The sequence below is a fragment of the Lotus japonicus genome, chromosome 4 (genome assembly GCF_012489685.1).
Source record: "Lotus japonicus ecotype B-129 chromosome 4, LjGifu_v1.2".
In the NCBI taxonomy this organism is placed as follows: domain Eukaryota; kingdom Viridiplantae; phylum Streptophyta; class Magnoliopsida; order Fabales; family Fabaceae; genus Lotus; species Lotus japonicus.
Window position 1 is genome coordinate 74,288,264 of NC_080044.1, and position 13,445 is coordinate 74,301,708.

Genomic DNA, 13,445 nt, shown 5'->3' on the forward strand with positions numbered 1-13,445 from the left:
TCAGCCTCATTTATACATTTTCTTTTTCATTTTCATTAAATGATATTCACCATTTTTTCTTTTTCATAATAACCGAGCGCGCAACCATTAGCTAGTGGCAATTTCATCTCCACCTTAATTTCCCCAGTTCATCATTACCCATTTCAGTGCATAGTGTAAATCCCTCTTTACAAAAAAAAAAAGTAGTTCTGTCCTTTTATTGAGATGAGATGAGATGAAGTAGTTCTGTGAAATTAGGTTCCTGTTCTATCTTGCATGCTGAATTGTGGGGCATCCTATACATGGTATCAAAATTACCATGGCAAGAGGGTTCTCTAAGATTATGGTGGAATCTGATTCCCAACTACCCATTGGAATGCTGGAAAAAGGAGTTTTGGATTCTAATGCATGTGCTCCATTGGAAGCATATTTTCAGGGAAGCTAATACAGTTGTTGATTCGTTTGCGAAGAATGACATCTCCTTGCTTATGCCAATGATAATTTATGATAGTTTTCCATTTTTTCCTTAGTTCCTTTTATGTTTGATGCTTGTAATACTCTTTATGTTAGAGAGTAGTTGGGTCTAGGCCCCATATTAAATTAAAAAAAAGTTCTGTCCTTAACACTATGTATGTGTAAATATAAAATTTATATCATATGGCATGTGCTGCATCTAACCCCTGCCGTCAAGATCCTTTAAGGGTTTTTATCAAATAATTTTTTTGGGGGGCCTAAACCAAATTAGCACTAAAATAGAGGGACCTATAATATATTTAAGCATATAAATACACCCTTCCTCCTTTCTTCTTTCATTCATCCCTCTCTTCTTCTCCGTCTCCTTCTGCATTCTTCTTCTTTTCTCTTCCTCTACCACCACTTCCCTCACCATAAACATGTGGTATTGTTAGGTAGGAACTATATATCTTTGAAATTTACACAAACTAAATCCCCCATTTTCTTGTTAAGATCTTAAAACAACTATTTTTCTGTATGGTTAATTTCTCTGCAATCTGAATTGTCGGTTTGCTGTCAGTTTGATTGTTTATCTCCCATGAATACACCTCGGGCTAGAATAGAGAAACAATGCCTGGAGGAGGAAAAGAACACAGTACTTCATATTGCTTTATTGAGAGAATCCCAGAGCACGCCTAGATCAACATTGCTTCCTAAAACAACAATTCTGATATTGTTGTAGTCTTTCCAAGCAGAATTCTTCTGGAAAGCATCTGATAGAACCGTAGCAAGTCCAATTGCTCCACTTGGTTCCACAACCACCTTCAAAATTTAAAAACAGAGCTTCATTTCTTTCAAGATCTCACTGTCTTCCACAGTTATCACATCCTCAACTAGGTCTCGAACCACAGGCCATGTGCAATCTCCAAAAAGTGGAAATGTTATGCAGAAATGTCTTGTGGAGCTTTTGCGTGATAAGACGGTTGTGTATGCTACCCATCATCAACTGAATCTTGGAAGCTGCTAATCTCATTTTTGTAAGATACCAAAAAAAAAAATTATTTCACTTCTTAGAATAATTGATGGGATTTTCACCAGTAATATACTTTTGGCAGGTACTTGAAGATGGAAAAATAATTGAGTCAAGGATGCTTCAAGAGGGTACAATGATCTCATAGGATGCCCAAACAACAAACTGATGCAACAAATGGCGGCTCATGAAGCAATTAACCAATAAATCCCTGCCAAACAACAAGCTTTTGATTCTCTAGTTTTTAGTATCTTACAAAAATGAGATCAGCAGCTTCCAAGAATTTCAGCTGATGATGGGTAGCATACACAACCGTCTTATCATGCAAACGCTCCATAAGACATTTCTGCATAACATTTCCACTTTTTGGAGATTGCACATGGCCTGTGGTTCGAGACTTAGTTGAGGATGTGATAACTGTGGAAGACAGTGAGATCCTGAAAGCAATGAAGCTGTGTTTTTAAATTCTAAAGGTGGTTGTGGAGCCAAGTGGAGCAATTGGACTTGCTACGGTTTTATCAGATGCTTTCCAGAAGAATCATGCTTGAAAGGACTGCAACATTATCTGAATTGTTGTTTCTGGAGGCAATATATATTGATCTAGGCGTGCTCTGGGATTCTCTCAATAAAGCAATATGAAGTACTGTGTTCTTTTCCTCCTCTAAGCATTGTTTCTCTATTCTAGCCCGAGGTGTATTCATGGGAGATAAACAATCAAACTGACAGCAAACCGACAATTCAGATGGTAGAAAAATTAACCATACAGAAAAATAGTTGTTTGCGGGTCATTTAGGTCGGGAAAATCAAGCTTGTCTTGTATGCTTGGCAAGAATGGACATTCCCAAGACTGCATTTTCAAAATCCTCATGTTTTGAGTCCTTAGCTTCCATGATTTTGGACTGCAAACTTTTCTGCATAGTAGCTAAAGGTGTGTTGCACGCCATGATAAGAATAGTGACAACAAATGCAACAAATAATAGGGCAGAACCAAGATTATTAGAGATGAAAAAATTGTCCATAAAAAAAAAATTAGGGGTAGGGGACCATGATTTTTATGTAAAAGCATTATCAGAATGATACACAGGTGTGAATGATTTTGTAAGCATTTCATTTTGGATAATCCTATTTATGTGATTAATAATTAGAATAAAGAAAAGGCAAAACCAAATGATTACTTGGGCCACCATTGTCTTTATGGATTGAAATAAATCAAAGTACAAACAATTATCTCAGATTTTTCGACTTCAGTTTCTCCACCATATAACTACATTGAGTATGATTAATTACAAAGTCTTGGGTTCAGTATTAGCAATCCAAAAGGTTGGGCACTTAAGGCAATTGGACGTCTAAGATCAATACTTATAAACTTTTATTTTGATCACCAAATTTCACATGTGGAATTCATTCTTATGTTTCATCACTAGGCCTAAAATGCAGCCGGTTGACGGTGGTCAAGGAGAGTGGTGACTCTAAATTTGGGTGTGGTGTGATCCAAAATCTCTTTGAGACAAATGGAGTTCCAACATCCTATCTTATAAGCTATTATTTTACTCTTCAATTCTCTCATGTGAGACTCCTTTCTAAAGAGTGTCATTTGCAGTGTCAAAATAGTTTCACAAACCTCTTGCTTAAGTCTCGCTTTAGAGCAAACCTTGCAGTTCGAATTCACATTTCCTCGCTTTGCTTAAGCGAGACCTACACAGTGACCATGAATTTTTTAATTTAATTTTCAAGCTTGCTTAGTCATGGACTCATGGCTTAAGCAAGTGGTTTCCAGAGGTAACATCAATTTTCCTTTTTTGAATCTCGCTAGCTAAAGAGAGAACTCCAAACTCTGCATAATTTATCGGTTTGAAAAAATTGAAGACTTCCATTTTATGAAAACATGTACGTCCAAGACTCTTAAAACTCACTTACCATGTTTTCCTTGAATTGGATGACAAATCATACTTCAATTTTTACCTGTGACAAACTTAGTTACAAGTTACAACATGTTAGCTTCAAAGTTTCACAAGTCCATATTACAATGCAAATCATATGCAAAGTGCACTTTATTTCAAACAATCCTTCTCCCAAATTTTCATTCAACCCTTTTGAGTCCCTTTCAAATCCAATCATCTACTTAGCTCGTTTAAACTCCGTGGGAAGTCTAGAATCATACAATGAAGCACACATTAAAAAATTCCACACGCATTCAAGCATCACAAAGTTCATGCACTTTATATGATCATTTGAAAAACAAAATTTAAGCCATACGAAAACAAATTAAACAACATATTTCAAGACCTAGTTTTAATTTTGACCCTAGTTTTCCACTCTAGACTTCATATTCTATCATGCTGTGGCTAGATGCTGCTTCCTTGAGGCATGATTGACGGACATTATAGTCTCATCCTTATAAAATTTTAAGCACAGATCTCAAAAGAATGTTTTTGGGTTACTGGGTTTAAAATTCTGTATGAATGGAATTGTGGCAGATTCATTTCCGTCACTAGAGCAGAAAGTAAATAAAGAAGGGTTTCACCACTTGCCGGAAGATTTCAAGAAAAAAAAATAGACTGGAAAAAACCCACTAGGTGTGAGTATAATTGGACTGTGAACATGTGTCTTTTTTGAAATTAAAAATGTCACTCTGGAACTAGTGAGTGACTAGGTGGTGACTAGACTATCATGTTTTCAGTAGAAACATACACAAGCCATCATTTTTCACCATAAGTGCATTTTTGCAGAATTTGGTAACTGGTTACGCAGTGTGAAAAAATCAAAAGACGAGCAATTTTTTTCTTTTGCAACAGTGTTGTATAAATGATTGTGTTGCTCTGCACATATCACATGGTTAATTTGTGATGTGTGTACATGATTATTATATTGTCCCAAACTCTTGTGGTCACCTTATTCTAGTATACTTGTGATTCTTTTCATTTTTTTGTTGTTGTTATGGATGGATTATATTTAATTATTTTTGCAACCGAACAATCTTTTAATCATATGGATCGGAACATCTCAACTCAAAGCCTCCCAAAATTGGATGTTAGATAACTTAAAACACACTGATCTCATTTGCTTAGAGAAATCACAAAATTGAACAAATTTACATCAGCCTTGTCATATAAATTAACTAACTTGGTGCCAAAATTCAAACTTTTCTGTCTTCACCATGCATCCCAATATTATTAGTCGATCTGGATACCTTCTTGTATGTATCAAATAGAATTCAGTAGTTCATCTAAATCACAACCCTTCATATGAAGTTTTGCGTTTTGAGCTCTTGTTTCTTTTCTTGGATTATATTTAATTATAAGACATGTTTAACATAGGAGAATGTCCTAATTAGTATATATCCATCCCGTGCTCCTTGCAAGGCACTCTAGCTAGTATGTTTATGTCTAATAATATCTATTTATATGGTGGTCTTATATATATCTATCAGCTGTGTGAAGATGGGAGTTCTAGCTAGCCATAAAGTAACGTAGATAAGGACGATGTACATCATGATTCTATGCTAGCTATAATGATTCAAGTATCAGATTTTGGCCACCAATGCAAACACGTAGTTGGCAAAAAAATTAAGACAAGTACGTTAGGTCTTGTTTTTCTAAATGTGTGTCTATTGTTAGGGGAAAGTAGAGGGTGCATGGTAATTAATATATAGTTGGCATGAGATTCTCACTAAGGTTAAAATAGTTGGCACTTCTCTTGGTGATTTATGAACCTACATCATCATGTGATAACTGATCGAAGGTATCATGTCTATGTGCTATAGGTGTGTTTAATTTTTGTACGTTGCAGCATGCATCTATCTCATGAGTTAGCTAGCTAGGCACAAAAATTATTGATGAACCCTGCATATTTGGTTAGTATGTTACGTTATAATGGAGAAAAAGTTAAAAAGAAGGCTTGGAAATATTGATATTCTCTGGTCCGTGACCTCACAGCCAAAGGGTACGTACGCAAATGGCTCATCCACACCACCTCTACGTTCCTACAACAACATCAATACCAAAAGTTCTATCAAAAAATTGGATCAACTTCAAAATCAATTCTGAATATCAGGAAGCAATTGCATGATAAATTTAAGCCAAAAACTAGATAAAACAACATTATAAGTAAAAGGGAATTTGCCCAGAATTTTCAGCAAGCAAATAATCAACAAAACATCCTAATTAAAAATATCACAAAACAACAATATAATTTATAACTCCTTCATCTCAAACACATGCACAATTGATATAGGCACACAGCAAAAGACTCTATATTGATGCTCTAACACCGAGTTACCCTTATAACGTTGGGGACCTTGATACTTTGAGGAGGAAAAACAAAAGCTTGAACTTCTATAGTGAGAGTGGATGTATCAAACACAAGAGAAGTAATACTTCGAGTAATGATATATACACACCTCATTTTTTAAACACTTCATTTTCACATCTTTTTATTTCTATCTCTCTCATCTTATCATCGATCACATCTCATATTTTCTCTCTCTTACTTTTTCTTTTCTTCTTATCCCTCTCACCATTCCACCTCTCCACCTCAAAAGAGAGGTGTGGATGAAACATTACTCGTATTTCTCAGATGAGGGTAAAAGCTGCTTCTAAGTGAGTGAATTTTCCTTCGGTCAAGAAATCTATTTATAGCAAAACCCTAATTGCTCCAAAATATTTTGTATTTTAAGATATAATCTATATATTTCTGGTCCTTTCAAAATCAAATTAAAGGCTAAGTAAAAGATCTAACTATTTTCTTTTATTTTCTAAGCCTAATAAATAAGGAAATAATAAAATTTTATGAAATTATAATTTTTATGATCTCCTAAATTAATTATCTTATTACTTTCAAATTTATTTTGAATTTAAAAAGAAGATATTCCTTTTTTTCATTAAAAAGATTTACCTAAAGATACACCTCCTTAAAAAAATTATTAAAATAAATATAATTATCTTTTAGATAATATGTAAATCTATAATATTTGAATATAATTCAATATTTATCCCTCAACTAATTTTCTATCTTTATCTCTTATTTTTTTTCAATAAAACAGCTTTATCTGCTCATAAACTAAATTTAAAACTAACACCTCATAATAAATTCCACAAATTAAAAATATATTTCTAAGGTTCAAAATAATCTTTTAATTACATTTTCAAACAATTTTTTTAATTTTTAAATTATTTTAACAAAAACAATTTTTATCCTATATTCTCTCTTTAAAAAATGAGGAAACCTCCTCTCTCACTTTATTATTTTTAAATATTCAGTTTCCCATGTTTAAAAATAAAAATAATTAATATTATTTAAACTATAATTATAAATGACAATTTAAGAAAAAAATAAATAAATAATAATTTAAAGTAAAATTGACTTTACCTTCACATTAATAACAATATTAGTTAGATATTAATAAATTTTATATTTTTCATTATATTAAATAGTAATTATAACTTTTTTGATGAGTTTCTCATTATTCATGTCAACTTGTGAAAAAATATTAAAAATAATAATGATAATAATAATAAGTAACTGCAAATTTGACTTGACATTCACATTAGTAATAATATTTTATATTATTTAGTATATTAATTACTAATTGTGCAACTTCTCAATTTATTATTATTAATGTCATTCAAAACTAAAATTTATTATTATTCATGACAGCATGAGAAAAATAAAATAAAAATCTATATCTATATATATATGTAAAGCACACTTGAACAATAGCATTAAGTGCATTAAGCAATAAAGGAATTCCTTTGTATTAAATACATTAAATAATAAAAATAAAAACTTAAATAAAATTCATCTACTTTATTATTCATTATATTAATTAATAATTGTTAAACTTTTCAATTTCTCATATATAAAATTAATTATAAATATTATTTTTATTTTAATTATTAAACACAACTTGAGGATTTTTTTAAATAATAATAGTAATTAAAATTTAGTACATTTACATTAATAAAAATATTATATAGTTAATAATATTTTTTATATTTAGAACTAATTCAAAAGTTTATAATTTGCCTTTTTCTATTCAAGAAGATTTTCTCTTTAAAAATAACCAATGTAAAACTTTCCAATATATATATATATATATATATATATATATATAACTTTTAAATTTTAGTTATTAATAATAAATTGATAAATGTTGAAATAATAACAAAAAAACTTACTACTATTTTTAACATATAAAAAATGTGTTAAGTATTAAAGTTAAATATCATGTTAATATATTAAGTATTAAATTTGTAAAATTGACTTGATTTTTACATCAGTTACAAGATTAATTAGTTATTTATTGTAATTTTTAGTATTACTTATATATTATTTTTTGAACGAATAATACTTATATATTAATCTTAAAACTTCTTAGAGATTTATATATAATTATGTGCGTGTGCGTATAAATATGAAAAAATAGACTTGAAATTTTGCATTAAATACATTAAGCAATAAAAAATTCCTTCATTTATATTAAAGTACACTAAACAATAACAAATCTCATATGTAATAAATATATTAAGTAAATAAATAAACTAAAAAAATTGAATTGTCAAAAACTATTTAACTACCTATATTAAATAGTGATATTTGTAAACATTAAAATTGACTTAACTTTTGCATCAATGTCAAATATTAAGAATTAAAATTAATCAATTTAAAAAAAATTGTTTATAAATAATTTAAGTAAAATTTTTTAAAATATAAAAATTATTCTAACTTTTATTTAGCCTACAATAACATTCAGAAAACATTAAAAATATTGTAAATAAACCCGTGCAACGCACGGGTATTATATCTACCCGTGCGTTGCACGGGTTTACTTACAATATTTTTTTAACATTATATAAAAATTATTATAATTTAACTAATTTAAAATTAAAATATTTTTTAATTATAAATAAAAAATGTGTTAAGTATTTTTAATTATTATTGAAATTTTTATGGCAGATTGAGGTTATGTATTTGCTGTTGTTATTGACATTTTGGTTGTCGTCTGTGTTTTGAGTACTCTTTTTCCTTCCCTAGGGTTTTATATAAAATTCCAATTTATCTTATTTAAAATGAAATATTTTAATTATTTTAATTTTAATTATTCATTACAAATTGAGGTCTATTTTTAAAAATTAATAATAATTGAAATTGACTACCTTTACATTAATGACAATAATAGATTGTTCATAATAATTAGTTTATATTCTTTACTAATGGTTGATAATAATTATAAATCTTATTATTTATTAATCATAAGTTAATAAATTTAAAAAAAATAACAAATAAAATTTATTACTATTTTTTACTTATAAAAAAATATTTATTGATAAATAATGTCGAAGAAATAGTTGAAAATTAAAAAAAATGTCTCTATAAGATATAATTATTATTATATCGAATGTATATATTATTTGAAAAAAAAAATCTTTAAATACAATTTTTGATCTATTATATAGAAGTAAAAATAACTTGAGGAAGCATGACAGAGAAAAATAATGACAACAAAAGTTGAATAAACTTAAATTTACTAAATAATATTTTAAGATACTAAAATTATAACTTATTATAATTTTTAAGTTAAAATTATTTCATTGTTGATAAAAGTGTATAAAAAAATATGTTATTATAACTTATTTTAAAACCATATTACTTGATTTGAAATATTTCAAATTCAGTTAAGGATTTTTCAAATTATTAAATTCGTTTTTAAAGATTAGTTATGATTGAAAAATAGAATAAAACCTGGGGACAATATTTCCCATAATTGAGTATCAATGTTTACAACTAGATATCTGTGATAAATTAGCCCCTCTGCAATTGAAACCACAATAATAAACCTAAAAACACGGAACCCAAATCAATAGAATAGGTTAAAACCAAAGTTTTTAAAATTAATTCAATGTTAATACAAAAGAAATTTAATTACACTATAATAATTTTTATATTATATCAAAAAAATAGTGTAAATAAACCCGTGCAACGCACGGGTATTATTTCTAGTATATTAGTAAAGCTCACTTGAGCTATAAGTATTAAAGGCATTAAATAAGTTAAACAAATTTTTATTCAATTTTTTTTTGAAGTTGTTTCAACCTTTAATTACATCCACTTATTATTAATTGTTAATTAGTAATTGTTAAACTTTTCAATTTCTCATATTTTAAATTAAATATTGATATTATTTAAATTTTAATTTTAATTATTAATTACTACATGAGGAAAATATGTAAGTAATAATTGTAAGATCAAGATTTGGTCATGTGGTACAACTCTATGTTTTGATGATAACAAGTATTTATTTGTGGATGAACAATTATGATACTCTAACGTTTGTCTTGAGTGTTTTGACAAACAGGTTCTGATTCTGACATCAGAAGTTCTGAAGATCTGAAGATCTGAAGACCAGAAGACCAGAAGACCAGAAGATCTGAGGATCAGAAGATCTGAAGACCAGAAGATCTGAAGATCAGAAGTTCTGAAGATCAGAAGATCTGAAGACCAGAAGATCAGAAGTTCTGAAGATCAGAAGATCTGAAGACCAGAAGTTCTGAAGGACCAGAAGCTCTGAAGGACCAGAGGCTCTGAAGGTCCAGAAGCTCTGAAGGTCCAGAAGCTCTGAAGCGTCGTCAGATCTGAAGTCAATGGTTAAAGGCAAATGTCACTATCAAGAAGTACAAGAGCAGTGTACTATTCTGACAAGCCTACCTACCAAGGTTCAGCCACAGCAGGTTCTGGAAGTTCCAGAAATGCCCTCCAACGGTCATATTCTCTCAACAGAAATATCCTTTGCACCTTGGACTATTTAAGGCTGAAGAAAAGAAGAAAGATATGAGAGAGAGAAACCAAGAGCTGCAATACAAGAAAAAATTCAAGCCTCTACTTTCTTCATCTGTTCTTATTTAGTTTACACTCAGCTTATTCAGAAGCAAACCTTTGTAAACACCATCCTCAAACAGTTGTTTGATTTTCCTTAAGGGACCAGGTAGGTCAGTATCCTTAAGAAGACTAGAATCTGTGCATCTTAGTGGTGATTCCTTTAGGAGATCAAGGTTGATCGGATCCTAGAGAAGACTAAGAGAGTGAATCTTAGTGTGAGCTAAGTCATTGTATTGTTAGTCACTTGTAGGTTTCAAGTGCAGTTGTAACAATTATCTGATTAGTGGATTGCCTTCATTCTAAGAAGGAAGAAATCACCTTAACGGGTGGACTGGATTAGCTTGAGGGATTTATCAAGTGAACCAGATAAAATACTTGTGTGCTTCTCTCTTCTCTCTATCTTTATACGCTGCACCTTCTATCTCAGAGAAACCGAAAAGATTTACTTTAAATCTTAAGGGCTTAATTGCACTTTTGGTCCCCCAACTATGGCCTTCCTGCGAAAATCGTCCCTAAACTTCAAAATTAGCAAAACTCGTCCCTCAACTATACACACAGTTGCACTTTTGGTCTTCCGTTAGCATTCCGTCAGAAAACTAACAGATTGGGACTAGTGACGGAGATAATCCGTCACAATTCACAATCCAGTCACCAAATTTCTTCATCTTCCTCAATATAACCACCACTCATCCCCCCCTCCTCATTCCTCACTTTCTCCATCTTCATCAACCTCAATCCCTCATCCTCCCCTCCCTTCTCCTTTCATTCCTCTTCACCCCTACCTCCCTCAACCATCAACACAAACTCTCCATACTGAAATTGAATTGGAGCGGATTGCTGGAGAGAAAGGGGTTTCAATCATCTCTGCCATCTGCCCTTCTGTTCTTGGTGTCGGAACCCCGCCACCACGCCTAGCCAGCAACCACCACGTCCTCCACCGATCCAAGCCCAGAAACGCCAACCTCCACCGATCCAAACCCAGAAACACCAGTGCTCCCCCCGACAACAACCGCAACCAGCACATAAACAAATCCCCCAAAACTCAATCAAAAATCAACATGAAGAAGATGAACAGGCAAGTGGGAGGGAGAAACTGAAGAAGAACACAACCTCGACGCTCTCCCTCTCAATCCCGCGACACCACCACCTGAGATCGGAATCTTTTTCGCTGGAGCTACCCTTATTCATCTTCCCCATCGTGTTTGGCTTTCCATACGAGAATCGATGCACCACCGCGACACCAGATCTGCATCGCACTAACCCAGATCTCGTTTGATGGTTGAGGGAGGTAGTGGTGAAGAGGAATGAAAGGAGAAGGGAGGGGAGGATGAGGGATTGAGGTTGATGAAGATGGAGAAAGTGAGGAATGAGGAGGGGGAGGATGAGTGGTGGTTATATTGAGGAAGATGAAGAAATTTGGTGACTGGATTGTGAATTGTGACGGATTATCTCCGTCACTAGTCCCAATCTGTTAGATTTCTGACGGAATGCTAACGGAAGACCAAAAGTGCAACTGTGTGTATAGTTGAGGGACGAGTTTTGCTAATTTTGAAGTTTAGGGACGATTTTCGCAGGAAGGCCATAGTTGGGGGACCAAAAGTGCAATTAAGCCAATCTTAAGGGGAAAGTTTTTATATTCAAAACTCTATTCAACCCCCCCTTCTAGTCGTTTTTCACACCTTCAATAATAATAATTTAAATTGATTAACTTTACACTAATAACAATATTATATAGTTAATAGTAATTTTTTAAACTTCTTTCTAATTGTAAAACTTTCTAATTTTTTGTATATTAAAATTAAAATTAATTTAATAATAATTATTCATCATAAGTTGAGGAATTTTTAAAAAATAAACTTATTACTATTTTTTACACCACCTACTAAAATGTAAAAGTAAAAGTTACTTTGAATCTTTGTATTAACATTTTCCTTTGTATTAAATAAATTATATTAAAATATTAAAAATGAATAAAATTGCCTAAGTCATTAGCTATTCAAACACTTACTAAAATGTATAATTCAATTGAAATTTTGTTATAAATACACCAAAAAATAAAAAAAATCATTTGTATTATATACATTAAACTAAACTAAAACTTGATCAATAATATTTTCAAATTAATTAGTTATTCAACTACCAACTAATTTTCATGTTTGTTATATAAGGTAGAATAGAACATGACAAAAGGCTCCTGAAACATAACTCTTTAGTTCTCTAAAAAAGTGTGGAAAAAAAAAACGAAACAAGACACTCTAATAAATAAAAACTACACTTTTATTTCAGGTAGGGAGGTTAATACGAGTTAGTGTAATGATTTAATAAAATATTTAATTAGATACAAAAATATTTCAAAAAATATATATTAGTCATAGTCATTTATTTTTTTAATTCAATTATCATAAAAAATTTATTAAATACATTAAGCAGTAAAATCTTCCTACCATTGTACTAAAATAAAGGATCCAATAGAAAATTTCTCTGTAATTAATATATTAAATAATAAAATTTAAAACTGAAAACAATTGTATTGTCAAAAGTAATTCAACTACCTAAATTGAATAATAATGGTCATAAACTTAAAAATTGACTCGAATTTCGCATTAGGGAAAATTAACAAAAATTAAACTTGATTAATGATAAAATAATGTTATCCATAAATAATTTAGATAAAATAGTGTAAATTATAAAATGACGCTATAAGGTATTTACTATTAACTATAACGTAATGTTCAAAAAAAAACTATAACCTATGTGTGTTTTATTTGAAGAAACAATCTCAATATAATTTTATGATCTTATTGCATATTAGTAAAAATGATTTTGAGCAAGCTTAATAGAGAAATAAAGTTATGACCAAAGTTGAATAAATATGAATTTATTACACAATTCTTAATCTATTTAATTTATATCTTATTATAGTTGAAAAAGATGAAATTACTTTATTTTTCTCCATTTTAACATGTGTAAACCTGTTTGGGAAATTATGATTGCCCTTTTCAAAAAATGACGTTCTCCGAAAAAAGTATAAAAAATGGTAAAACAACTTTTCTGATGGCATTAAAAACTAATTGCTTAATCTTTTTTTCAAATGGACTGTATTATTTTT